This window comes from Salvelinus fontinalis, chromosome 40 (assembly GCF_029448725.1).
Source record: "Salvelinus fontinalis isolate EN_2023a chromosome 40, ASM2944872v1, whole genome shotgun sequence".
Classification (NCBI taxonomy): Eukaryota; Metazoa; Chordata; class Actinopteri; order Salmoniformes; family Salmonidae; genus Salvelinus; species Salvelinus fontinalis.
Window position 1 is genome coordinate 15515287 of NC_074704.1, and position 26847 is coordinate 15542133.

General features: G+C 44.1%; 1 protein-coding gene across 1 annotated transcript in view; it reads left to right on the forward strand.

Moving 5' to 3' along the window:
- Positions 1-26847, forward strand: part of LOC129839283 (VPS10 domain-containing receptor SorCS3-like) — a 266049-nt gene that overhangs the window by 105124 nt on the left and 134078 nt on the right. The gene's annotated exons all lie outside the window — the stretch shown is intronic.

Sequence of the window (26847 nt, forward strand, 5' to 3'; positions counted from 1 at the left end):
GAATAGACCAATGGGCATGGGGGAAGGGGGGGTTTGGCCCATGTCGCTCAACTTAGCCAACTTTTGTATTAGTAGTAAAAATAAAAATTTAAGGCAGGCGACCCACCGGCCAAGAGGTTGACCAGCCCACCGGGAGTTCTCCGGTGCTCCCGGTGGCCAGACTACTACTGTCTATAACTAATTAAAAGGAGCTTTGTGATTGAACAATGTCTTAGGTTAGATACTGGATATCTATTTTGTAAGATTTTGTTTTCATTTTTTAATGGTGTCACTTTGATTTCCTAGCAACTGACTCATACCTTGACATTCACCAATATGGGAACATTTAAAGGACATTGCTAATCTTTGCAGATATTCAACGTGAAACCCAGCTCGCTTTCTCTAGCCTCAAGGAAAAACCCTACATACCAGTTGTCATAGTCAGACTTATTTTAGTCTGAATGTATGTCTGAAAACCTCCTCAACCATTTAGAGTGGATTTGTTTTGTGCTCTGAAGAGAGATATTAACCTTGAAATCCCATTGCCACATACAGTTAGAGTGTTGTAGTTGGCAATCTGAACAAGACCAAAAACTGGAGTCTGTACTGGAGTCAAACATGATGCAGTATTATGTGTAACTAACAATAATACAAATATGAATTGAACTGAACAAAAAGAAGATTGAATCCTCCCTTGTTACCCAATGGAAAACAAATGCTGTACTGAAACACATGGAAAAGATACAAGGGTTTTATAGTTTTCATTAAATGTAGGTCTTGGAATAACAAAACACAGAACATTAAACATCACCACAATGTCCTTAACTCTCCCTCTCTCTCCTTCCTCCTCTCTCTTACTTGTCGTCAGCTTGACTCACTCAACAGGAGTGATCTACACATGTCACAGTCTAACTATCTTGGTCCCACAAACACACGCAAGAGCCGCGTCACTATAATCTCACAATAATGTTGACACACCAAATTGCCTGAAAGGACCGCAAGCTCTTACTGTGTCACCACTACAGCCACTACAGCAAAACTGTAACGGCTGTCGTCGGTGGAGGAATGTGAGGACCAAGGTGCAGCGTGTTAACTGTTCATGATATTTAATAATAATCAAAACTGAACACTGAATAACAAAAACAACAAAGAAACAACCGAAACAGTTCTGTCTGGTGCAGACACACAAAGACTGAATATAACCACCCACAAAACCCAACAGAAAACAGGCTACCTAAATATGGTTCCCAATCGGGGACAACGATTGACAGCTGCTTCTGATTGAGAACCATATCAGGCCAAACACAGAAATATAAAATCATAGAAAAACTAACAGACAACCCACCCAACTCACACCCTGACCATACTAAGACAAAAGACAAAACAAAGGAACTAAGGTCAGAACGTGACAAAAACGACAAAAAACATCAACGAAAGTAATGAATGAAGACAACCTGTTCGGAAATAAAATATCTTGATAGTGGTTATGGCTTATAACTTCCCATTGACTCAAAGGGGACTTTTCCTTTTGTCAGTGTATTTTCTATGCACTTTGTGTTGTTACTCTGTGTTGTGTTTCTGTTAGTGTCCTGGGAAGGTGTAAGGGGGACATCTGCGGTACATCACGTTAAACATGCAGTCAGTTTACACAAGAGACTAGCCATTGTTCACCTGGGGAACCCTGCCCAATGCTCAGTAGTGCAAAGCTGCTCTGCATGCAGCAGTCTTGTACAAAGCAGTGAGGGAGAGAGAAAGAGAAAAGGGGTAGGGAGAGAGAAAGATGGAGGGGACAAGAGAGTAGAAAATAGAAAGAAGGTGGAGAGAGACTGCACCATTGTTCCTATGATGAATCTGAATACGTGTCAGGGGAGGGAGGGAGGGAAAGAAAGAGAGGGAGAGCAGAAGTGAGAGAGACAGAGAGGGAGATATGAAGAAAGGCTACTGTTTTACCTTCACAGGGGGCTCTCTGTAACACTCCCCAGGTGAAAGGCGTGGAGTTTGGTCAGAATCAGGATCAAAATCAGGATTTTGGAAACAAAACAGACTAAACATGTGTTATAAGTATGTAATAAGCCATGAAATAACTCAAACCTATTAGATAATAAACATAAATGTTTAGGAATACCACAGGTTATTCTTTCAGAAGATATGAGAGACTGGGCAAACTTATGTTATATTCTCTTAGAAGAACACCAACCTACATATTCCATAAAAAACAATCAAAAGCAGCATAGACAACCACAACAGGTGTTCGTCGATACATTGGCATGTTACGAATGTCCCTTCGGCTCCGTCCCCAACACAACACTTGTCAAGGTCGCACTTTGATAGCCTGTATGCTCACTTTGAACCCTCTCTCTCTTGATCGCTCAGTACTGCCAGGCTTGGACCCTGACAAGCATGATCCTGCACTCAGTCCCTCTGTTCCCCTAGCTTTGGTCTGCGCGGTTTGTAGAGCTGCAAAGAGAGAGAGGAGGGAAGGGGGTCTTTGATAACCCACTGAACAGGTTGAAGGGTGAATCACAGACCAAGATGGCCGACCCTGTTCTACAGACCCTGTGGTCAGCTTTGATATCCAAAGAACTGTGTTTTTGTTTTAACTCTGTGAAGCCTGAAGTGACATATAACTGATATACTGTACCTGAATCCCAAGTCAACCCCTATAACTCCTCCTGGAGGATATTTTAAACTTGTAGACTATTTGATGTATAAAAATACGTACGAAGTTTCTAATTTCCACTTTGAAATTTCAGAGTTGATGTAACATCACCCCTAAAAAAATATATTTAGGATCCACAAAATAATTCACATTTCCTCTTTCTGCAGGATTATTTGTCTGCTATAGCAAACTGCCTCAAATCAAGATCCTACATCTGTAGTGGCAAGCAATAACGCAAAAATTCCGCCCAGCCTATTAGAAGGCAAATTGTTAGAACGTTTTTACAATTTTGCATAAAACTATCCAGTTATCTTAGATCTACAGGAGAGGCTAGTGGGTAGAAAGGGCCAAGGGATTGATTTGGAATTCAGCGTATGCTCCTCTGAGTGGTAGGTTACTGATGCAACCAGGTCACATATGGTGTCTATGGAGGAGACAAACAAAGAGTAATACTGGGAAGACAACACTGTCTTTATATAAATGCACAACAGCCAGATGGTCACAGCGCCATTAGCAATTGACATTACCACCTCCGGGTTGCGTCATTAATTCCGAGGTTGGCACTGGAATTTGTTAAATGCAAAAATGGAAAAGAATGACTGGTCTAAAACTTTACCATTCGTCCCGACACAGATGACTTGAGTGTGCACAAGGAAGAGTTTTTACATAATAAATGCTATTTTCACGGCAGTCGCTTTTTTATCTAACGCTACAAACCAAATAGAATCTGTCTTTTTTTATTTGCATACTTGTCTCTTGTTAGCGTCCCCCCGCTTTACGCCAAGCGTATGCTTCCTTAAAGTGAACCGACAAGCCTGACTTGAGTCACTTCGCTGCAAGGTGATTCGCTAGCTGTCTCTCTTCGTCTTGCCTGACTACATTTAGAGATGTACATCAGGAAAATGGAACTCAGGAGGGAGAAGGGAATAAAGCCAACACCAGTTGTTAGACCTGACCTCAGTGGTCCATGTGTACAGGCTCCTGGCTGGGCCTCACTAGCCTGGCTGGCCCTTAAGAGCCCCAAGGACTGGCCTGGACCTCACTGGGGAGCCACTGATGGTTCTCTCTGAGAGACGGTGCCACCACCACGGGGCCCCTCTTCTCCTCCTAAGACTGTGAGCAGATGGTTCGGGCCAAGCAAGATTGCACTGCCGGAGAGGGCAATGTAGAGAGAGAGGAATAATAACATAGAAGAAGAAAATTGGATTCATGCCATGCCTGTAAAATGCAAAGCAAAACTGAGCTTTTCTTGGAGTGTTGATTGTGTGTGTGTGTGTGTGTGTGTGTGTGTGTGTGTGTGTATGTTCTTGCTTAAGAGTGTGTGTGTGGAGGTTCCTGCAGGGGCCTGATGTCGTCAGACAAGCTTGCGCTCCTTTTCCAGGGGGTGGCACCACACAGACAGGAAGCAGTCCCCCTCCATGACAGCATGAATTGAAAATGCATGTCGAATAACTGGGGCTCCAGCTGATATCCCAGAGAATACTTTTGTCCTGTCAGCTTGTATCACCCTCATGAAAATCTTAATCATGTCTCCGAGAATGCCCTGCTCGCCCCCAACCACAAACGGAACGCAAATGGTGAAAGCATTAAATGTGGGGCGATTGCGCTAAATACTGAACTTTCATCAACCCCATGTAAAATATTATCATGTCTGTTTACATAGTGCCAATCTTTGTTGGTCCTGTTTAGTCAACTGACAATGGATTCAATGCAATACGGAATGGCACAAAAAATAAAACATATATTTTTTTACATATATATATATATATATACTATATAAAAACTTTATTGAACTAGGCAAGTCAGTTAAGAACAAATTATTATTTACAATGACGGCCTACACTAAGCTAACAACAAAGATTCACAAGGTTTTTCCAGTACACTCTTACACTCTTGTCACGCCCTGATCTGTTTCACCTGTCCTTGTGATTGTCTCCACCCACTCCAGGTGTCACTTTTTTCCCCCAGTGTATTTTCCCCCAATGTTTCCTGTCTCTCTGTGCCAGTTCGTCTTGTATGTTTCCAAGTCAACCAGCGTTTTTCCCGTTCTCCTGCTTTTTGCTATTATCCTTTTTCTAGTCCTCATGGTTTTGACCCTTACCTGTCTTGACCATAAGCCTGTCTGCCACTCTGTACCTCCTGGACTCTTCATTGGTTTGGACCTTTTTGCCTGTCCACGACCATTCTCTTGGTTACCTCTTTGGATTAATAAACATTGTACTACTCCAACCATCTGCATTTGGGTCTCTCCTTGTGCCTTGATAACTCTCCCCTCTTCGAAAACCCCAATTGACCTGCAATGAATGGAAGAAATTGTCAGCTTGTTGCCTCACAATTAATCAACTGTGGCGAAAACATTATTAGCATAACTAAATGTCCACAAAGACCAATTCAAGGTGTCAAATGCAATTTTGAATGCTCATTTATTTCTGTGGTGCGCTAATGATAGGTCACTAATGACTTTGAGAAAACAGTTAATCCCTCCAAGCCAATCAGAAGTTTAATTGTGTTAGCCCTATGAATTGCTGGTGTCTGTCAATGCACGGTTACAAGGACACTAAATTAAATGTGCTTTTCAGTAGTGAATACTGAATGAGTATCTAGTCCCTCAGGAGTGTTAAATCAGTGTGGCGTGGTGGAAACGCCTGGCTAATAAAATAACACCTGATGTCTGTGTCCTTGTGGATAACTGGTGATGAGTGTGACGACAGTGTTGCATCATGGTTGCATTAACCATACAGAAGCTGTGTTATTGAACATGTCAGAGAATAATCATTAAAACATAAATGTAGTGTGGGGAAAATTAGTTGACCATTTGATTTTAAAAAAATCCTGAGACACCTGTATGTTAATTTGACTTCTGCCTGTTTACACAACGATTCCTCTCATTCAAAGACTTCAGTACCTATTCTACTTATTTGCATACTTAGAATGTAGCTATTTTGTATACCCTCCATAACCACACTACTGATCACTCCACTCTTAAGCCCCAGAAACAGTGCCATTTGACTCTGATGTAGAGAGAGAGAGAAGAGAGAGATTGAGAATACCAGAAAGCAACCATTAACCAAAATATCCAAATACTCCTAGATAAATTTCTGGATACCACATTCACTCACAGTAAAGGAGGCATCAATCTAGCAGTACAAAACATCAACTATATATTTAGGCAAACGGCAAAAGAAGCACAATTCAAATTGATAAAAAGCTAAACAAAAAGATCATAGATGACAACTGGTTTGATGCAGATTGTAAAATTATAAGGAAAAAACTTAGAACACTATCCAACCAAAAGCACAGAGACCCAAATAATGGTGAATTGCGCCTTCATTACTGTGAGACTTTAAAACTCTATAAACGTACACTCAGAACCAAAAACGCACCGTACAACAGCAAGCAGCTGACACTAATTGAGGAGTCCATAAACACAAACAACTTCTGGCAAAATTGAAAAAAAAAAAAAAATCTAAACAGGAGGAATTAGCGATACAAAATGGTGACATATGGACAACCCATTTTATAACACTCTACAACACCGTTCAAATTGACACAAACGCAGAACAACGCCAAATTCATGAGAAGTTGACTGGATTAGAAAAAGCTATAAAAGGAAAATCTAAATCCATTGGACTCCCCCATTACTGACCAGGAGCTCTATAAGAAACTTCAGGCTCTCAAATTTAAAAAAGCATGCGGACCTGATGGCATCCTAAACGAGATGCTCATACTCACTAGTGCAAAATTTCAATTGGCTATATTAAAACTGTTTAATTTGATCCTGAGTGTAGGTTATTTCCCTGACATCTGGAATCAAGGACTCATAACCCCAACCTTTAAAAACAGAGACAAATTTGACCCTAACAATTACAGAGGCATTTGTGTGAACAGTAACCTGTGGAATGTTTTCTGTAGTATTATAAATGTAAGAGTTCTAAACTTCCTTAATAAGGACAATGTCTTGATTAAAAGCAAAATTGGATTTATACCAAAACACCGCACAACTGATTATATTTACACCCTGGTCACGACTTCTACCGAAGTAGTTGCCTCTCCTTGTTCGGGCGGTGCTCGGCGGTCGACGTCACCGGTCTTCCAGCCATCATTGTTCTATTTTTCATTTTCCATTGGTTTTGACTTGTCTTCCCACACACCTGGTTTCAATCCCATTCATTACCTGTTGTGTATTTAACCCTCTGTTTCCCTTCATGTCTTTGTCAGAGATTGTTTTATGTCAGTGTTGTTTCTTGTTGTATAGGTGTGCGACGGGTCCTCGTACCCATGTTTATTTTATGCATGTACATTTTAGTGTTTGGAGCATGTTAAGTGGACATATATTAAAAGACTCCATTTACACTCCGTTTGACTCTCCTGCGCCTGACTTCCCTGCCACCTATACACACACGACTCTGACAGAATCTCTGACCCTATTATGAAGTCAGCAGGAGGAGACACTTCGCTCATGGAGGTAGAGGAACGCGTTATGGAACAAGCGGAGGAGATTGACAGTCTGAGCGCCGCCATGGATCGCATTGTCCAGAATATGGACCGCTGGGAGAGACAGGGAGTTTTTCCAGCGCCTCCACCACCACAAGCGGGATTTCATTTGAACACTTTTTCTCCTCCTGAACCTAACAAGATCCATTTATCCCTACCCACGGGATACAACGGAGATACTGCCAGCTGCCAGGGTTTTCTCCTAAAACTGAACTTGTATCTGGCCACGGTCTCCCCAGTACCATCGGACCGTGAAAAGAGTTGCGCCCTCGTCTCATGCCTCACCGGGAAAGCCCTGGAGTGGGCCAGCGCTGTGTGTAGAGAGAAGGATGTGGCGTTGGACCATTTTGAGGAGTTCATCCGCCATTTCCGGATGGTATTTGACCACCCATCCGAAGGCAGAGCGGCGGGTGAGCTCCTCTATCATCTGAGGCAGGAGACGAGGAGTGCACAGGAGTTTGCTTTGGAGTTTAGGACCCTGGCTGCCGGCGCTGGATGGAGCGACAGGGCCCTGATTGACCATTACCGTTGTAGTCTACGCGGGGACGTCCGTCGGGAGCTGGCCTGTAGAGACACCACGCTCACCTTTGACCAGCTGGTGGACATGTCCATCAGGCTGGACAACATGCTGGCTACTCGTGGACGTCTAGATCGGGGTCTGGTTGTTCCATCGTCCCGCACCCTCTCTCCCGAACCTATGGAATTGGGAGGGATGGTGCACAGGGAGACCGGAGGGGGTTCCCGCTCGAGCACCATCTATGGTCGCAGAGGGCACACTGCTGGTCGGTGCCGGGTTGGTTCCTCTGGGAATAGAGAAGGCAGGCAGGGCACTCTGCCATCACCCCAGGTGAGTAGGCACCATTTTCATCCAGAGCCCTCTGTTGCACCAATGTTTGTCTCTGTCACTTTTACTGATTTTTATTTATTTCCCCCCCCCCCCCTTCATTCCCAGTATAAGGCGCTAGTAGATTCAGGCGCGGCTGGGAATTTCATAAATAAAGGTTTAGCTCATAGTTTAGGGATCCCTATTGTTTCTGTGGATATGCCTTTCCCTATTCATGCCTTAGATAGTCGACCATTAGGGTCAGGGTTTATCAGGGAGGTCACCGCGCCTTTGTGTATGATAACGCAGGAGGGTCACAAGGAGAAGAATAGCCTTTTCTTTATTGATTCTCCTGCGTATTCTGTGGTGCTAGGCCTACCCTGGTTAGCTTGTCATAACCCCACTGTTTCTTGGCCACAGAGGGCTCTCGCGGGGTGGTTGCGAGAGTGCTCAGGTAGGTGTTTAGGGGTTTCCGTTGGTGCTACTACGGTGGAAAGTCCAGACAAGGTCTCCACCGTGCGCATTCCCCCAGAATATGCCGATTTGGCTCTCGCCTTCTGTAAAAAGAAGGCGACTCAATTACCACCTCATCGACAGGGGGATTGTGCGATAGATCTCCTGGTAGACGCTGCATATCCCAGGAGTCACGTGTATCCCCTGTCGCAAGCGGAGACGGTGGCTATGGATACATATCAGGGGTTCAGTCAGCCATCCATTTCACCTGTCTCTTCGAGTTTCTTTTTTGTGAAGAAGGATGGCGGTTTACGCCCGTACATTGATTATCGAGGTCTCAATAAAATCACGGTGAAATATAGTTACCCGCTACCTCTGATAAATACAGTTATTGAGTCAATGCACGGGGCACGCTTCTTCACAAAATTGGATCTCAGGAGTGCGTACAATCTGGTGCGTATTCGGAAGGGTGATGAGTGGAAGACGGCATTTAGCACCACCTCAGGTCATTATGAGTACCTTGTCATGCCATATGGGTTGATGAATGCTCCATCAGTCTTCAAATCATTTGTAGATGAGATCTTCAGGGACCTGCACGGGCAGGGTGTAGTGGTGTATATCGATGAAATACTCCGCTACACGCGCCGAGCATGTGTCCCTGGTGCGCAGGGTACTTGGTCACCTGTTGGAGCATGATCTATATGTCAAGGCTGAGAAATGCTTGTTCTTCCAACAATCCATCTCCTTCCTAGGGCATCGGATTTCCACTTCAGGAGTGGAAATGGAGAGCGACCGCATTACAGCCGTGCGTAATTGGCCGACTCCAACCACGGTAAAGGAGGTGCAGCGTTTTTTAGGGTTTGCCAATTACTACCGGAGGTTTATCCGGGGTTTTGGTCAGGTTGCTGCTCCCATTACCTCACTGCTAAAGGGGGGCACGGTGCGCTTGCAGTGGTCGGCTAACAGAGCTTTGGGACACCTGAAGACTGTTTACCTCGGTGCCTGTGTTGGCTCATCCGGATCCCTCTTTGCTATTCATAGTGGAGGTGGATGCATCCGAAGCTGGGATAGGAGCAGTGCTCTCTAAGCGATCGGGTGTGCCACTGAAGCTTCGCCCCTATGCTTTCTTTTCGAAGAAGCTCAGCCCGGCAGAGCGAAACTATGATGTGGGGGTCCGGGAGCTGTTAGCTGTCGTAAAAGCCTTGAAGGCGTGGAGGCATTAGCTTGAGGGGGCTAAACACCCTTTTCTCATGTGGACTGACCACCGCAATCTGGAGTACATCCGGCAGGCGAAGAGAATGAATCCTCGCCTGGCAAGGTGGGCCATGTTTTTCACTCGTTTTGTGTTTACTCTTTCTTATAAACCAGGCTCCCAGAACGTCAAGGCAGACGCATTGTCTCGGCTGTATGACACAGAGGAGCGGTCCATGGATCCCACTCCCATACTCCCAGCTTCGTGTTTGGTGGCACCAGTAGTGTGGGAGCTGGACGCGGACATTGAGCGGGCGTCACGTGCAGAGCCCTCTCCTCCTGAGTGTCCAGCTGGTCGTCTGTACGTTCCGTCTCCTGTCTGCGACCGATTGATCTATTGGGCTCACACGTCACCCTCCTCTGGTCATCCTGGGATAGGTCGGACGATGCGGTGTCTTGATGGGAGGTACTGGTGGCCCACTTTAGCTAAGGACGTGAGGATTTATGTTTCCTCCTGCTCGGTGTGCGCCCAGTGCAAGGCTCCTAGACACCTGCCCAGTGGTAAGCTACAACCTTTACCCGTTCCACAACGGCCGTGGTCGCACCTGTCCGTGGATTTTTTGACTGATCTTCCATCTTCACAGGGTTACAACACGATCCTGGTCGTTGTGGATCGGTTTTCGAAGTCCTGTCGTCTCCTCCCTTTGCCCGGTCTCCCTACGGCCTTACAAACTGCAGAGGCCCTGTTTACACACGTTTTCTGGCACAATGGGGTGCCTGAGGATAGTGTCTGATCGGGGTCCCCAGTTCACATCAAGGGTCTGGAAGGCGTTCATGGAACGTCTGGGGGTCTTGGTTAGTCTTACCTCAGGTTTTCACCCCGAGAGTAATGGGCAGGTGGAGAGTTAACCAGGATGTGGGTAGGTTTCTGCGGTCTTATTGCCAGGACCGGCATGAGGAGTGGGCGAAGTTCGTGCCCTGGGCAGAGATGGCCCAGAACTCGCTACGTCACTCCTCCACTAACCTTACTCCCTTTCAATGTGTATTAGGGTATCAGCCGGTTCTGGCTCCTTGGCATCAGAGTCAGACCGAGGCTCCTGCGGTGGACAATTGGTTTCGGCGCGCTGAGGAAACCTGGGAGGCAGCCCACGTCCACCTTCAGCGCGCCAGAAAATTGGCGCAGACCGTCGCCGCAGTGAGGCCCCGGTGTTTGCACCAGGGGACAGGGTCTGGCTCTCGACCCGAAACCTGCCCCTCTGCCTTCTCTGCCGGAAGCTGGGTCCGCGGTTTGTGGGGCCGTTTAAAGTCCTGAGGAGAGTGAACGAGGTATGTTATAGGTTACAACTGCCCATTCATCACCATATGAACCCCTCGTTCCATGTGTGTCTCCTCAGGCCGGTGGTGGCTGGCCCGCTCCAGGAGGCTGAAGTGCGTGATGTTCCTCCGCCTCTTGACATCGAGGGGGTCCCGGCGTACTCTGTTTGATCCATTTTGGATTCGAGACGTCGGGCGAGGGGCCTTCAGTACCTCGTGGACTGGGAGGGGTACGGGCCGGAGGAGAGATGCTGGGTTCTGGTGGAGGACGTGTTAGTTCCTTCCATGTTAAAAGAATTCCACCCTCGCCCTCCGGGTCGTCCCCGAGGCCGGTGTCGACACGCTGCTGTAGCCGCGCATCGGGGGGGGGGGGGTGCTGTCACGACTTCTGCTGAAGTCGTTGCCTCTCCTTGTTCGGGCGGTGCTCGGCGGTCGACGTCACCGGTCTTCCAGCCATCATTGATTTATTTTTCCTTTTTCATTGGTTTTGTCTTGTCTTCCCACACACCTGGTTTCAATCCCATTCATTACCTGTTGTGTATTTAACCCTCTGTTTCCCCTCATGTCTTTGTCAGAGATTGTTTTATGTCAGTGTTGTTTCTTGTTGTATAGGTGTGCGACGGGTCCTCGTACCCATGTTTATTTTATGTATGTACATTTTAGTGTTTGGAGCATGTTAAGTGGACATATATTAAAAGACTCCATTTACACTCCGTTTGACTCTCCTGCGCCTGACTTCCCTGCCACCTATACACACGACTCTGACAACCCTACACACCCTGATAGATAAACATATCCACCAAAATAATACATAAATATACGCTTGCTTTATCGACTTCCAAAAAGCATTTGATTCTATTTGGCATACAGGACTGTTCAACAAAGTTATTGAAAGTGGTGTAGAGGGTAAAACATATGACATAATTAAATCAATGTATACTGGCAATACGTGCAGCATTAAAATTGGCAAGAAAATAACAGAATTCTTTAACCAGGGGCGGAGCCTTCGCCAAGGTTGTAATCTGAGCCCTGCACTCTTCAATATTTACATCAACGAATTGGCCACTATTCTAGAAAAATCCTCAGCCCCTGGTGTTAGTCTCCCCAATTCAGAGGTTAAATGTCTACTCTTCGCAGGTGACCTATGCCTACTGTCACCCACAGCAGAGCCTGGACCTGCTAGAGCAGTACTGCCAGAGCTGGGCCCTGGCAGTAAACCCCAAAAATACTAAAATAATTATTTTCCAGAGGAGATCCAGATCTCAGGGAATTAGACCAAAGTTTTAAATTGGTAAAATATATATAGAGTTCTGCACACACTACAATTACTTAGGTTTAAAAATAAGCTCAACTGGACACCTTAATGAGGCAGTGAATGAACTGAGAGATAAAGCACGCAGGGCATTCTACGCCATTAAAAAGCAAATTCAAATTGAAATACCTATTAACATTTGGCTAAAACTAAGTGAATGTCATTGAATCAATTGCACTTTATGGCAGCGAGGTGTGGGGTCCACTTGCAAAACAAGATTTCATCAAGTGGGACAAACACCCCATTGAAATCCTGCATGCAGAGTTCTGTAAGATTATCCTACATGTCCAGAGGAAAACTACAAACAATGTATGCAGGGCAGAATTAGGCCAATATCCACTAATAATACAAACTCAAAAAAGAGTTCTTAAGTTTTGGAACCATCTAAAATACAGTGACCCCTCTCATATCACTACCAAGCCCTGCAATGCAAAGACAAGAGTCCCTTCATCCAGCTGGTCCTGGGGCTGAGTTCACCAACCTGTTCTACTAACACACTGAAGCCTCAGGACCAGAACATCCAATCAATCAGGATTAACCAAATTACAACACATTAAAAACAAAACTATTTTGCTTATTGGGAAACACAAGCACAAACACAAAGCAAAATGCAGTGCTATCTGGCCCTAAATTGACAAGACACAGTGGATAAATATTTAACCATGGTTACTGATCAAAACCTTAGAAAAACCTTGACAAAGTACAGGCTCAGTGAGCACAGCCTTGCCATTGAGAAGGGTAGACACAGGAAAACCTGGCTCCATGTAGAGGACAGGCGTTTGCAACCGCTGCACAACAGCAGAACCTGAGACGGAGCTGCATTTCCTGACAAAATGTAAAAAATATTAAACAATTAGTGTCATTTCCCAAAGTTTAAAACCCTTATTTTCAAAGACCTCTCTGATGAGAGTAGGCTACCAGTCCTGTTGGGGGAGGACGCAGAGAGCTGTGGGTTGGCAGCACACTACATTGCTGCCTGCCATAAGTTGAGGGACAGTGTCTGACAAACCAATCAACCTGCACATGTACTCTACTGTATGCTTATGGTTATTGTTGTTACTCTTGTTCCATTGACAATTTTGATTCTCATTTTTATTTCTATATTGTAAATATCCAAAATAAGCTTTGGCAATATGTACATTGTTACATCATGGCAATAAAGCAAATTGAATTGAATTGAATTGAATAGAGAGTGAGACAGAGACACAGAGTCTGAAAGCCACGTCCAAATCCCCCAAAAAGCAGCAGAGAGCTTGCAAATCAAACGTAAGAACAGATGACACCAAAATGGCAGCCAAACAAAATGCTGATCTTTATCTAAAAGTGATTAAGGCCCCCAGCCTTTCAGTAACGTGTCAGGGGCCAAACAATTACTCCAAGTGGAGGGAGAGGCCTGTTTATGAGAAAGGGAGATAGCGCCATCAAACATCTACTATCCGAACACACACACACACTCCACAAATGGAGAGGTTTGATGGTTCTATGCGAGCGGTGTGTGTGTTTTTTATGGTGTCTGTCGTTGGAAAACAGGATCCCTTTTCCTGTCATGATTTTACTTGACTGACATGTATGCTATAGAGCTGGCAGTAAGTGTATTTACAAAGCACCTTTCAAATGGCCCCCACACAATTACTGATAGCTATTTGTGTGTGTGTGTGTGTGTGTGTGTGTGTGTGTGTGTGTGAGAGAGAGAGACAGACAGAAGCTACATGAGCTTGTAGCACTACGCCTAAACCCTGCTGAAACAAGGGGAAGCGCTGGCTGTTAAAAAGTCTGTTCGGTAGCATGTTTACGCCGGCTCAGGTGGTAGGGGAAACGGTGGGAGATATCCCATTAAAATGTAACACATGAATATACTGTGCAGCGTTGTACATTTCATGAGTCATTCCCTCAATCCCTCTCATCGCCAACGGTCTCACACAAACACACAACACACACACAGACATACTCAAACACACACCAGTGGAAGCTGGTGGGAGGAGCTATAGGAGGACAGGCTCATTGTAATGGAACAGAGTGAAACATGTAGTTTCCATTTTTAATTGTGTTTAATACTGTTCCATTTATACCATTCCAGCCATTACAATGAGCCCGTCCTCCTATAGATCTTCCCACCAGCCTCCCCTGACAAACACACATACTCACGTACACACACACACATGCACGCGCAGGGAGATTGTTCAAGATTGACGTCAAATTTGGACATCTATCCACGTCCTGAGGACGTCTGGAAATGCCTTCAAAACCGGCCACTAGTGGCAACAGTGAGTGGTATTACCATCAAGAAGGCTTGGGTTTTGATAGGGTGTTGTGGACAGGGGTGGTGGATTGGCGTACTCCCATGGGTAAAGGTTTAGGATATGGTTAAAACATTAAGTTGAACCACTCATTCTAAATGGTTAAGGTTTGGGAATGGTAAAAACATTACGTTTAACCACTTATTCTGGATGGATAAGGTAAGGTAAAGGTTAAGGTTAGGGATATGTTTAAAACATTACGTTTAACCACTTATTCTGAATGGTTAAGGTGAGGGTTAAGGTTTGGGATAGGGTTCAAACAAAATTCAAACCAAGTGGAGCAACTTCAAAATGTGATGGTTTTTAGAACGTGGATGAACGTCTAATTCTGCAGTGAGACTGTGAGAGCTTGATGTGTACGCTTGCCAGCACACACACTTAATATTTTTGGCCTTCAGCTGATACAGCCCTGATCTCCTTTATAAAATCCTTATTGATTCTCCTCATTCACAGCAAAGGAAGATAAATACAGTAGTGGTCTGTGGAGCCTGTAGAGCCAGACCAAGGTTAAGTTTACAAATCATTACCTATTGAAATACTGCCAGGCGGAGTAGGTAGCTTAATAAACAGACAGGAGATACAGTATGAGAGAGTAGGTCTGGATGGAGCTCTACCTGTTCACCATTATAGCGATGGTGATTCTTATGGAGAACTAGTGAGGTAGCCAAGCCAAGTTTCCCTATGGCGTTCTCCCTCCCTACTTTCTCCTCTCCCTCTATCCATGCCTCCTCCTTGCTGCCTCTTTCTCGCTAGTTCTTTCCTATTCTACAATCCCCTACTTCCACCTCTTATCTGCCCTCCTCAGACCTCCCTTCATTTCTATCTCTCTCCCCTCTTGCTCATTCTCTCTCAATTAAGCCATTGTATCCTTTCTCTCCCTCCCTTCCATCCCTCTCTCTCTATCACTCCACAGCCCTCACTCCCTCGCCTTCCCTCCTATCTCTGTCTCTATCCTCTACCATCTCTCTCCACCCCGTCTCTCTCTTCCTCCCTACAGCAGAAGGGAGCAGAGTTAGTTATACACTGCCTGGAGGAGGCCTAATTAAAATACGTGTACATTTCCTGAATGCTCGTTAAACCAGAATGGAGGTGCTTATCTGTTTGGAATTTTAATTAAAGACCTCCCATGAAATGTGGAATGAGAGCGTATCACACCTATCACAACTATTGGTTTTTAAAATGTGATGGATTGATCACACCATTGTCATAGGCTAATACACAAATACACCTGAAGCATACATAACACAGTCAATAATTATTTTCAATTAACTAATCCAGCTCAAGAGAAATTGCTGTTTTTCGTACATTTGGAAGTGTCACGTTCGTCGTATGAATCGGACCAAGGCGCAGCGTGGTATGCGAACATTCTTAATTATATTAAGAATGAACACTGAACAAACTAACCAAAATAACAAAACGACACGTGAAGATATACAAAAGATAAAACAATATACAAAAGAGTGCTGACAGGCAACTACACATAGACAAGAACCCACAAACAAAGGGAAATGGCTACCTAAATATGATCCCCAATCAGAGACAACGATAAACAGCTGCCTCTGATTGGGAACCATATTAGGCCACCATAAACATACAAATACCTAGACCTACAAAACCCCTAGACAATACAAAAACTAGCGTATCCACCCTAATCACACCCTGACCTAACCAAAATATAAAGAAAAATCTCAGGTCAGGGCGTGACAGGAAGATGTAGCCATTCACACCATTATGTGGCACATTCCTACACAACATTCTTCTGTCTTTATCTGAAGTCTTTACGTGGTGGCATTCCACTTCATAATCACCTGTCAGAAACACTTTCCAATTTCAACTTCAAAGTCCAGCGATAGAAGAGTGCTACCATAACAACTTAAAATGTTGCTGCTTTTGTCCCTGTACATTCACATGAACAGATTGATACTTCCCGGCGCCATTTTGGATGGATATTTTCTGGAAACCAAACAGTAAAATTTAACCAGGCACAGCTAGCATTGGGATGGATACAACTCTCTACCAGACCATGACGTTTGGTGAGACTGGGTCACAACAAAATTCACCATGACCAGTTTGTTCCTATTGTCCAAACTGGAGACCGGCATTTTCTACATGTTTTATGATTCGGTTGTCAGACGTGTGGGAACAAAGCATGATGATACGTGCTGGATTGTCATAATAAGTTTTCATAAATTATGTTCTATCCAATATGTCTCATCATTAATCATCATCTCATCAGACAGACATACAGTAGATAAAACACAAGGCATAACAAACATATGAGTTCATTACACAGCACAAACAGATCAGTCAGACTAATACACCCCTAATCCCTGGCAAACAGGAAAAGCTAACTTAATGCGAACTTAAAGTGTCATCAAAAGTGTTCTCTCAATGCTCCCTATACCTGCTCTATATATTTGACATTTCCAGAGTGAGGGCACAAGCTGCAGAGCTTCCTTCTCTTTCCATTACGGTCGCCCTTTTTGCCTTCCTATGGCGCAACTGGCTGTCAGGCTGGCGCTAGGTTTTGGAGTTAGTCAAGCGAATTAAACGCTATCTGGCTGCCCAGGAGAATCCTTTGCGGGGGTTTGAGCGTTCACACTGTGAGGAAGAAGGATAAAAGCACAAGCCATGCCTGGCAGACCCAGACACTCTCTCTCTCTGACTCCATCTTATCTCCAGTCTGGAGTGGTGAGATCTCTCCTTCCTTCTCCAGGCCTGGCAGACCCAGACACTCTCTCTCTCTCTGACTCCATCTTATCTCCAGTCTGGAGTGGTGAGATATCTCCTTCCTTCTTCTCCAGGCCTGGCAGACCCAGACACTCTCTCTCTCTGACTCCATCTTATCTCCAGTCTGGAGTGGTGAGATATCTCCTTCCTTCTTCTCCAGGCCTGGCAGACCCAGACACTCTCTCTCTCTGACTCCATCTTATCTCCAGTCTGGAGTGGTGAGATCTCCTTCCTTCTTCTCCAGGCCTGGCAGACCCAGACACTCCCTCTCTCTGACTCCATCTTATCTCCAGTCTGGAGTGGTGAGATCTCCTTCCTTCTTCTCCAGGCCTGGCAGACCCAGACACTCTCTCTCTCTCTGACTCCATCTTATCTCCAGTCTGGAGTGGTGAGATATCTCCTTCCTTCTTCTCCAGGCCTGGCAGACCCAGACACTCTCTCTCTCTGACTCCATCTTATCGCCAGTCTGGAGTGGTGAGATATCTCCTTCCTTCTTCTCCAGGCCTGGCAGACCCAGACACTCTCTCTCTCTGACTCCATCTTATCTCCAGTCTGGAGTGGTGAGATATCTCCTTCCTTCTTCTCTAGGCCTGGCAGACCCAGACACTCTCTCTCTCTGACTCCATCTTATCTCCAGTCTGGAGTGGTGAGATATCTCCTTCCTTCTTCTCCAGGCCTGGCAGACCCAGACACTCCCTCTCTCTCTGACTCCATCTTATCTCCAGTCTGGAGTGGTGAGATATGTCCTTCCTTCTTCTCTCCAACTTCTCTCCAACTTCTCTCCAACTTTGAACCGTAAAAACAAGGCCATAAGTGGAGAGTACAATATAATAGAAGTAGCAAGACAACTGAATGGACTAAATATATTCTTCAAAGTGCAATTAGATTAATCTTCAAATGTCTAACTGAACACCTCCTCCAACCTCTGCAACAAATCCTGAACACCACATCCTGAACACCACATATAATTTGTGGTCACTGAGACATATGTTCATTAACTCGGTACTTCATTTTATTTATCTGTCGGCCACAGCCTCGAACTCAGGCCCTGCGTAGCTAACTGACACTCTCTACCCATTCATCGCCATTTACCTGTTGTTGTTGTCTTCGCTGTTTACCCGCTGTTGTCTTAGCCCTCCCATAAATACCTGTGATTGCTTTTTGCCTCCCTCTAATGTCAATATGCCTTGTATACTGTTGCTTAGGGTAGCTCTCATTGTTCTGTTTTTCTGCGGAGCCCCTAGTCCCCCTCTAAATGCCTCGGTTTGCTCGCTTTCCCCACCTCCCACACATTCGGAGAACGCACCTAGCTTAAAATCTCTAGGATAGGGGGCATCATTTTCACGTTTGGATGAAAAGCATACCCAAATTCAACTGCCAGATACTCATCCCCAGAAGATAAGATATACATATTTCTAGTAGATTTGGATAGGAAACACTGAAATTTCTAAAACGGTTTGAATCATGTCTGTGAGTATAACAGAACTTATTTAGCAGGCGAAACCCAGAGGACAAACCATTCAGATTTTCAATGAAATTCATTGGGAATCCAGATTTCTAATTTACCTTCTTGCAGTTCCTACCGCTTCCACTGGATGTCAACAGTCGTTAGAAATTGGTTGAGGTTTTTTCCTTTGTGTAATGAAGAAGTACAGCCATCCAGAACGAGGGTAACTTGAAGTGTACTGCTAGCTGCAGTTTGTTTTAATCCTGTATTGAGCACAAATCATCCCGTCTTCAATTTTACCGATTATTTACGTTAAAAAATACCCAAAGTTGTATAACAAAAGTAGTTTGAAATGTTTTGGCAAAGTTTACAGGTAAATTTTGAGATATTTTGTAGTCACGTTGCATCCGGTGTTTTTCTGGATCAAACGCACCAAATAAATTGACATTTTGGATATATAGACAGAATTAAATCGAACAAAAAGGACCATTCGTGATGTTTATGGGACATATTGGATTGCCAACAACAGAAGCTCGTCAAAGGTAAGGCATGAATTATATTTTTATTTCTGCATTTTGTGTCGCGCCTGCAGGGTTGAAATATGCTTCTCTCTCATTGTTTACAATGGTGCTATTCTCAGATAATAGCATCGTTTGCTTTCGCCGAAAGCCTATTTGAAATTTGACATGTTGGCTGGATTCACAACAAGTGTAGCTTTAATTTGGTGTATTGCATGTGTGATTTCATGAAAGTTAGATTTTTATAGTAATTTATTTGAATTTGGCGCTCTGCATTTTTACTGGCGCCTCCAGAGATTCAGCCTCTCTCATTGTCACTCAATGCCTAGGTTTACCTCCACTGTACTCACACCCTTCCATGCTCTTGTCTGTGCATTATGCCCTAAATCTATCCTACCATGCCCAGAAGTCTGTTGCTCTTGCTCTCTGTTCCGAACGTACTAGACGAACAGTTCTTATAGCCTTTAGCCGTACCATTATCCTTCTACACCTCTGTTCCTCTGGTGATGTAGAGGTTAAACCAGGCCCTGTGTGTCCCCAGGCACTCTCATCTGTTGACTTCTGAAACCGGAAAAGCCTTGGGTTCATGCATGTTAACATCAGAAACCTCCTCCCTAAGTTTGCTTTATTCACTGCTTTAGTACACTCCGCCAACCCTGTGTCCTAGCCGTGTCTGAATCGTGGCTTAGGAAGGCCACCAAAAAATCAGAAATGTACACTCCCAATTACAACATTTTCCGTCAAGATAAAACTGCTAAAGTGGGCGGAGTCGCAATCTACTGCAGAGATAGCCTGAGTTCTGTCCTACTATCCAGGTCCATGCCCAAACAGTTCGAGCTACTACTTTTAAAAATCCATCTCTCCAGAAATAAGTCTCACTGTTGCCGCTTGTTATAGACCCCCCTCAGCTCTCAGCTGTGCCCTGGACACCATATGTGAAGTCATTGGCCCCCATCGATCGTCAGAGTTCGTACTGTTAGGTGACCTAAACTGGGATATATTAACATGCCGGCCGTCCTACAATGTAAACTAGATGACCTCAATCTCACACAAATTATCAAGGAACCTACCAGGTACAACCCCAAATCCGTAAACATGGGCACCCTCATAGATATTATCCTGACCAACTTGCACATTAAATACACCTCTGCTGTATTCAACCAGGATCTCAGCAATCAATGCCTCATTGCCTGCATCCGTTATGGGTCCGCGGTCAAATGACCACCCTTCATCATTGTCAAACGCTCCCTAAAACACTTCTGCGAGCAGGCCTTTCTAGTCGACTTTGCCAGGGTATCCTGGAAGGATATTGACCTGATCCCATCAGTAGAGGATGCCTGGTTGTTCTTCAAAAGTTCCTTCCTCACCATCTTAAATAAGCATGCCCCTTTCATAAAATGTAGAACTAAGAACAGATATAGCCCTTGGTTCACTCCAGACTTGACTGCCCTTGACCAGAACAAAAACATCCAGTGGTGCACTGTACTAGCTTCAAATTGTCCACAAGATATGCAACTTTTCAGGGAAGTCAGGAGACAATACACACAGTCAGTTGGGAAAGCAAAGCTTTTCAAACAGAAATTTGCATCCTGCAGCACTAAATTCCAAAAAGTTTTGGGACACTGTAAAGTCCATGGAGAATAAGAGCACCTCCTCTCAGCTGCACACTGCACTGAGGGTAGGAAACACTGTCACCACCGATAAATCCACGATAATCGAGAACTTCAATAAGCATTTCTCTACGGCTGGCCATGCTTTCCATCTGGCTACCCCAACCCCGGCCAACAGCTCTGCACCCCCCGCAGCACCTGGCCCAAGCCAGCTGATGTCCTGAAGAATTTCAAAATCTGGATCCCTACAAATCAGCTGGGCTAGACAATCTGGACCCTCTCTTCCTAAAATTATCTGCCGCCATTGTCGCAAGCCCTATTACTAGTCTGTTAAACCTCTCTTTCGTATCGGCTAAGATTCCTAAAGATTGGAAAGCGTCCGTGGTCATCCCCCGCTTCAAAAGGGGAGACACTCTAGACCCAAACTGCTACAGACCTATATCCATCCTGCCCTGCCTTTCTAAAGTCTTTGAAAGCCAAGTGAACAAACAGATCACCGACCATTTAGAATCCTACCGTACCTTCTCCGTTATGCAATCTGGTTTTCGAGCTGGTCACGGTTGCACCTCAGCCACGCTCAAGGTCCTAAACAATATCATAACCACCATTCGATAAAATACAGTACTGTGCAGCCGTCTTCATCGACCTGGCCAAGGCTTTCGACTCTGTCAATCACCGTATTCTTATCGTCATACTCAGCAGCCTTGGTTTCTCTAATGACTGCCTCGCCTGGTTCACTAACTAATTCTCAGATCGATTTGACACACTGAACTCTAAGGGCCTGTTGTCCGGATCTCTGGCAGTTTCTATGGGGGTGCCACAGGGTTCAATTCTTGGGCCAACTCTTTTCTCTGTGTATATCAATGATGTCGCTCTTGCTGCGTGTAATTCTTTGATCCACCTCTTACGCAGACGACACCATTCTGTATACATCTGGCCCTTCTTTGGACACTGTGTTAATAAATCTCCAAACTAGCTTCAATGCCATACAACACTCCTTCTGTGGCCTCCAACTGCACTTAAACGCTAGTAAAACTAAATGCGTGCTCTTCAACCGATCGCTGCCCACACACGCCCGCCTAGCATCACTATTCTGGACGGTTCTGACTTAGAATATGTTGACTACTATAAATACCTAGGTGTCTGGCTAGACTGTAAACTCTCCTTCCAGACTCATATTAATTAAATCTAGAATCGGCTTCTTATTTCGCAACAAAGCCTCCTTCACTCCTGCTGCCAAACATACCTTCGTAAAACTGACTATCTTGCCGATCCTTGACCTCTCCAACACTCTACTCAGCAAATTGGATGCAGTCTATCACAGTGCCATCCATTTTGTCACCAAACCCCCATATACTACCCACCATTGCGACCGGTCTGCTCTTGTTGGCTGGTCCTCGCTACATATTCGTCTCCAAACCCACTGGCTCCAGATCATCTATAAGTCTTTGCTTGGTAAAGCTCCGCCTTATCTCAGCTCACTGGTCAACATAGCAACATCTACCCTTAGCACGTGCTCCAGCAGGTATATTTCACTGGTCATCCCCAAAGCCAATGCCTCCTTTGGCCGCAATTCCTTCCAGTTCTCTGCTGCCAATGACTGGAACGAATTGCAAAAATCACTGAAGTTGGAGACTTATCTCCCTCACTAACTTCAAGCATCGGCTGTCAGAACAGCTTACCGTACACAGCCCATCTGTAAATATCCCATCCAACTACCTACCCCTCATCCCCATATAATTTTTTTGTTGCTCTTTTGCACACCAGTATGTCTACTTGCACATCCCCATCTGCACATCTATCAATCCAGTGTTAATTGCTAAAAAATGTAATTATTTCACCACTATGGCCTATTTTATGTATTATGGCCTTACCGCCTTGCTGTATACAGATTTTCTATTGTGTTACTGACTGTACGTTTGTTTATCCCATGTGTAACTCTGTGGTGTTGTTTTTGTCGCACTGCTTTGCTTTATCTTGGCCAGGTCGCAGTTATAAATGTGAACTTGTTCTCAACTCTCCTACCTGATTAAATAAAGGTGAAATAAAAAAAATAAACATTCTACTATATTCATCCAATGAGGGACAGGAATTAGTTTGGAGTTTCTTTTCTCAACTTCTCTTTTTCTTTCTCTTTTTCACAGCTTTGGTATTTTTCTCTGTTCCCCTGTCAGGCAGAGAAGAGGTGAGGGAAAGAAGAAGGCACCAGAGTGTGTCATTGTGTGTGAATCTTCCTCAGAGGTGACACGATGAGGTGACAGCAGGACACCTGATTAACGCTGAGCCGCATCTCCTTTTTATTTTCATTCCATTTTTTTCAACATCGTCTTCCTGTCTGTCACCTTGCTGGAGCAGCAGAGTGATGTGTCCAAAATGGAGGATGTGTTGTAAAAAATAAAGATAAAGCTTTAAAAAATGTGTTACCGATAGTGTGCCGTTGCAGTCATAGGATCTGTCAGGTGCAATTAAAAATGCAATACTTGTTCCTTTGAGTGGCCTGCGTTGAGATATGGTTTCTCCCTCAGCAGGTGACACTGGGGGGAATGGTCGCTGTCATCCATCAACTAAGTGATCCATTGGCTCAATGTGATACGGCACACCAATAATGCGGCTCGACTTGGCGGGGGCCACCCGCCAGCATTAACATCCTGATAAGGCAAAGTCAGGGTGGTAGACGACGGCTGGTGTGCGTTACCGTGCCAATCCTCTCCCACCATCCCGCCAGCCACGCCACCATCCATTATTGCTATTTGCGACTGTTTATGATTGATCAGCCATTTTGGAGAATCGCTTTGGCAGTTGTTGCTCCCTGCACTTTTGGTGATTTATGTCTTTCCAGAGTAAAAGATGAGAGATGTTAGCGAATCACAGAGCCAAAGGGGACGAAACCAGTGTTTTAAATACACTTACTGTAACACAGTCTGTCACAGATTAATTTCCATTATATGGTCCTGAAGGTGAATCTGTACATTATTTAAATGTCAGAAAATTAATATCTATTTCCAGATTTACAATTCAAAAGAGCCCTGTTGGTTAAAATAGACCTGGGAATGAAAAAATGAATTCATCTAATTTCGGAGATTGGAGAATAATACAATGGAAAAATGTTTTTTAATTTTTAGGAGATTATATAAAATGATATTTAGAAGGCTATTTTTCCATCTTAAAAACACAACTAAGCCAGAACCAACAAAAATATTATACAGAATATTGCTACAGTGTCCGTATTAGGACAGCATACTGTAACTCAGTGAAAGTTTGATGTTAGAAAATACACACAGTTGATGTAAATTGGAAAACATGGTGACTCAGTCAAGCAGAAAGTCACTCTTCAGCTGTCATGATTGTACACAGGCCCTAAAGGTCTATCCATTGGCTCATTCAGGTCTGGCATGGATCACTTATACACAGTGCTTTTGTGGATTCCTGTTTGTTTTCTTTCCCATCTTCCTCTTCTGCTCCAGCCTTTACCTCTGTGGGTCTGGAAGGGGAATTTGGTTCTTGCGCCTGCAGACATTTTCAAATGGACCAATGCAAACAACCAATTTTTTTTTTCTGCTCTTGTTTCGGTTCAGTTCCCTAGCCTGAAGGTTGGTTCCGTCTGACAGAAGATTCAGATCTAAATAACTCTAAATAGGCCGTCATTGTAAATAAGAATTTATTCTTAACTGACTTGCCTAGTTAATAAAGGTTAAATAAAAAACTATTAAAAAAAAGACATTGCAGTCTTGTTAAGACAATATCATTTTTAAAATATGTGTAGATCCCAGAGCATTCCTCCTTAATCCATCCACCTGACAGATGTGGCATGTGTCGCAATAACAAGCAACTCTTAAATGTGCAGTTTTGTCACACAACACAATGACACAGATGTCTAAAGTTGAGGGAGCGTGCAACAGGCATGGTGAATGCAGGAATATCCACCAGAGCTGTTGCAAGAGAATTAAATGTTCATTTCACTACCATAAGCCACCTCCAACGTCGTTTTAGTGAATTTGGCAGTATGTCCAAGCGGCCGCACAACCGCAGACCATGTGGTCTGGGTGATGAGAGGTGTTGGGTTTGTGCCAGACATAGCGTCTTCCTTGATGGCCAAAAAGCTACATTTTAGTCTCATCTGACCAGAGTACCTTCTTCCATATGTTTGGGGAGTCTCCCACATGCCTTTTGGCGAACTCCAAATGTGTTTGCTTATTTTCTTTTTTTAGCAGTGGCCTTTTCCGGCCACTTTTCCATAAAGCCCAGCTCTCTGGAGTGTACGGCTTTAAGTGGTCCTACGGACAGATACCCCAATCTCCGTTGTAGAGCTTTAAAGCTCCTTCAGGGTTATCTTTGGTCTCTTTGTTGCCTCTCTGATTAATGCCATCCTTGCCTGGTCCGTGAGTTTTGGTGGGCTCTCTTGATAGGTTTGTTGTGGTGCCATAGTCTTTCCATTTGTTATAATGGATTTAATCGTGCTCCGTGGGATGTTCAAAGTTTCTGATATTTTTCTATAACACAACCCTGATCTGTACTTCTCCACAACTTTGTCCCTGAGCTGTTTGGAGAGCTCCTTGGTCTTCATGGTGCCGCTTGCTTGGTGGTGCCTCTTGCTTAGTGGTGTTGCAGACTCTGGGGCTTTTCAGAACAGCTGTATATATATACTGAGATCATGTGACAGATCATGTGACACTTAGATTGCACACAGGTGGACTTTATTTAATTAATTATGTGACTTCTGAAGGTAATTGGTTGCACCAGATCTTTTACATTTTTTTTGAAACAAATACTTTTTTTGGTTTCACTTCACCAATTTTAACTATTTTGTGTATGTCTATTACATGAAATCCAAATAAAAAATATATTTAAATTACATGTTGTAATGTAACAAAATAGGAAAAATACCAAGGGGGTGAATACTTTTGCAAGGCACTGTATATATATTCCTAGTCATGTGAAATCCATAGTTTAGGGCCTAATGAATTCATTTAAATTGACTTATTTACTTTTTTTATTTAACTCCTATTTTAATAGGTAAGTTGACTGAGAACACATTCTCATTTACAGTAACAACCTGGGGAATAGTTACAAGGGAGAGGAGGGGGGATGAAATAGCCAATTTTAACCTGTTGGGGATGGGGGCGCTGTTTAGACTATTTATGCTAATTTGGCTAATTTTTTAAACGGCTTCCCACAAAATCCTTGATCGTACAATATGCATATTATTATTATTATTGGATAGAAAACAGTCTATAGTTTCTATAGGAGTTGAAATTTTGTCTCTAAGTGGAACAGAGCCCATTCTACAGCAATTTCCCTGACATGGAGTCAGATTTGAGAAATGTTGGCCACTCTTCTGAAGTCAGTTATAAGGGCACTGTCGTTGCTATGACTATACGGACACTTCTTACGTCTTCCCCTGGATGCCTTTACGTGATGACGATTCCAACGGGGTCGATTGCGCGTTCACAGGCCCTACAAATGAAAAAACCCTGAAGCTAGTCATTCTTTGGGAGCTGCGTCATGAGCCTAGAGGACACCGGCGCGCACCTGTTCCAAGCGTTAGTTTAGCCTGTTATATTTCTCCGGTCATCTTTTCACTCGTTATAGGAGTTAAAAACATCATAAGGTAGTTAATTTAAAGCGTTTTATAGCAATTTATATCCGTTTAGTGCGATTTTGGGACATTTATTTTTGCAACGATGTGAAAAGTTGGGCACGCTTTTCAGTTCATCCCGAACGCAGTTGACATTTCCACATGGCAAGAGGACAGCTTTCCACCAAAAGACGATTTCTCCCAAGAAAGGATCCTTTGCCCAAGATACTGATGGAAGAACAGCTCAAGGTAGGACTTTTTTATTATGATAAATCGTGTTTCTGTCGAAACATTTTAGTGGCTTAGGACGCCATGTTTTTTGACGTAGCTTCGCTTGGCGCAAACTGTATTGAAAAGTAAGGATAAATTAAAAAATGTAATAACGCAATTGTATTAAGAATTAAATTGTCTATCAATCCCTGTCCACCCTATATTTTTTAGTCAC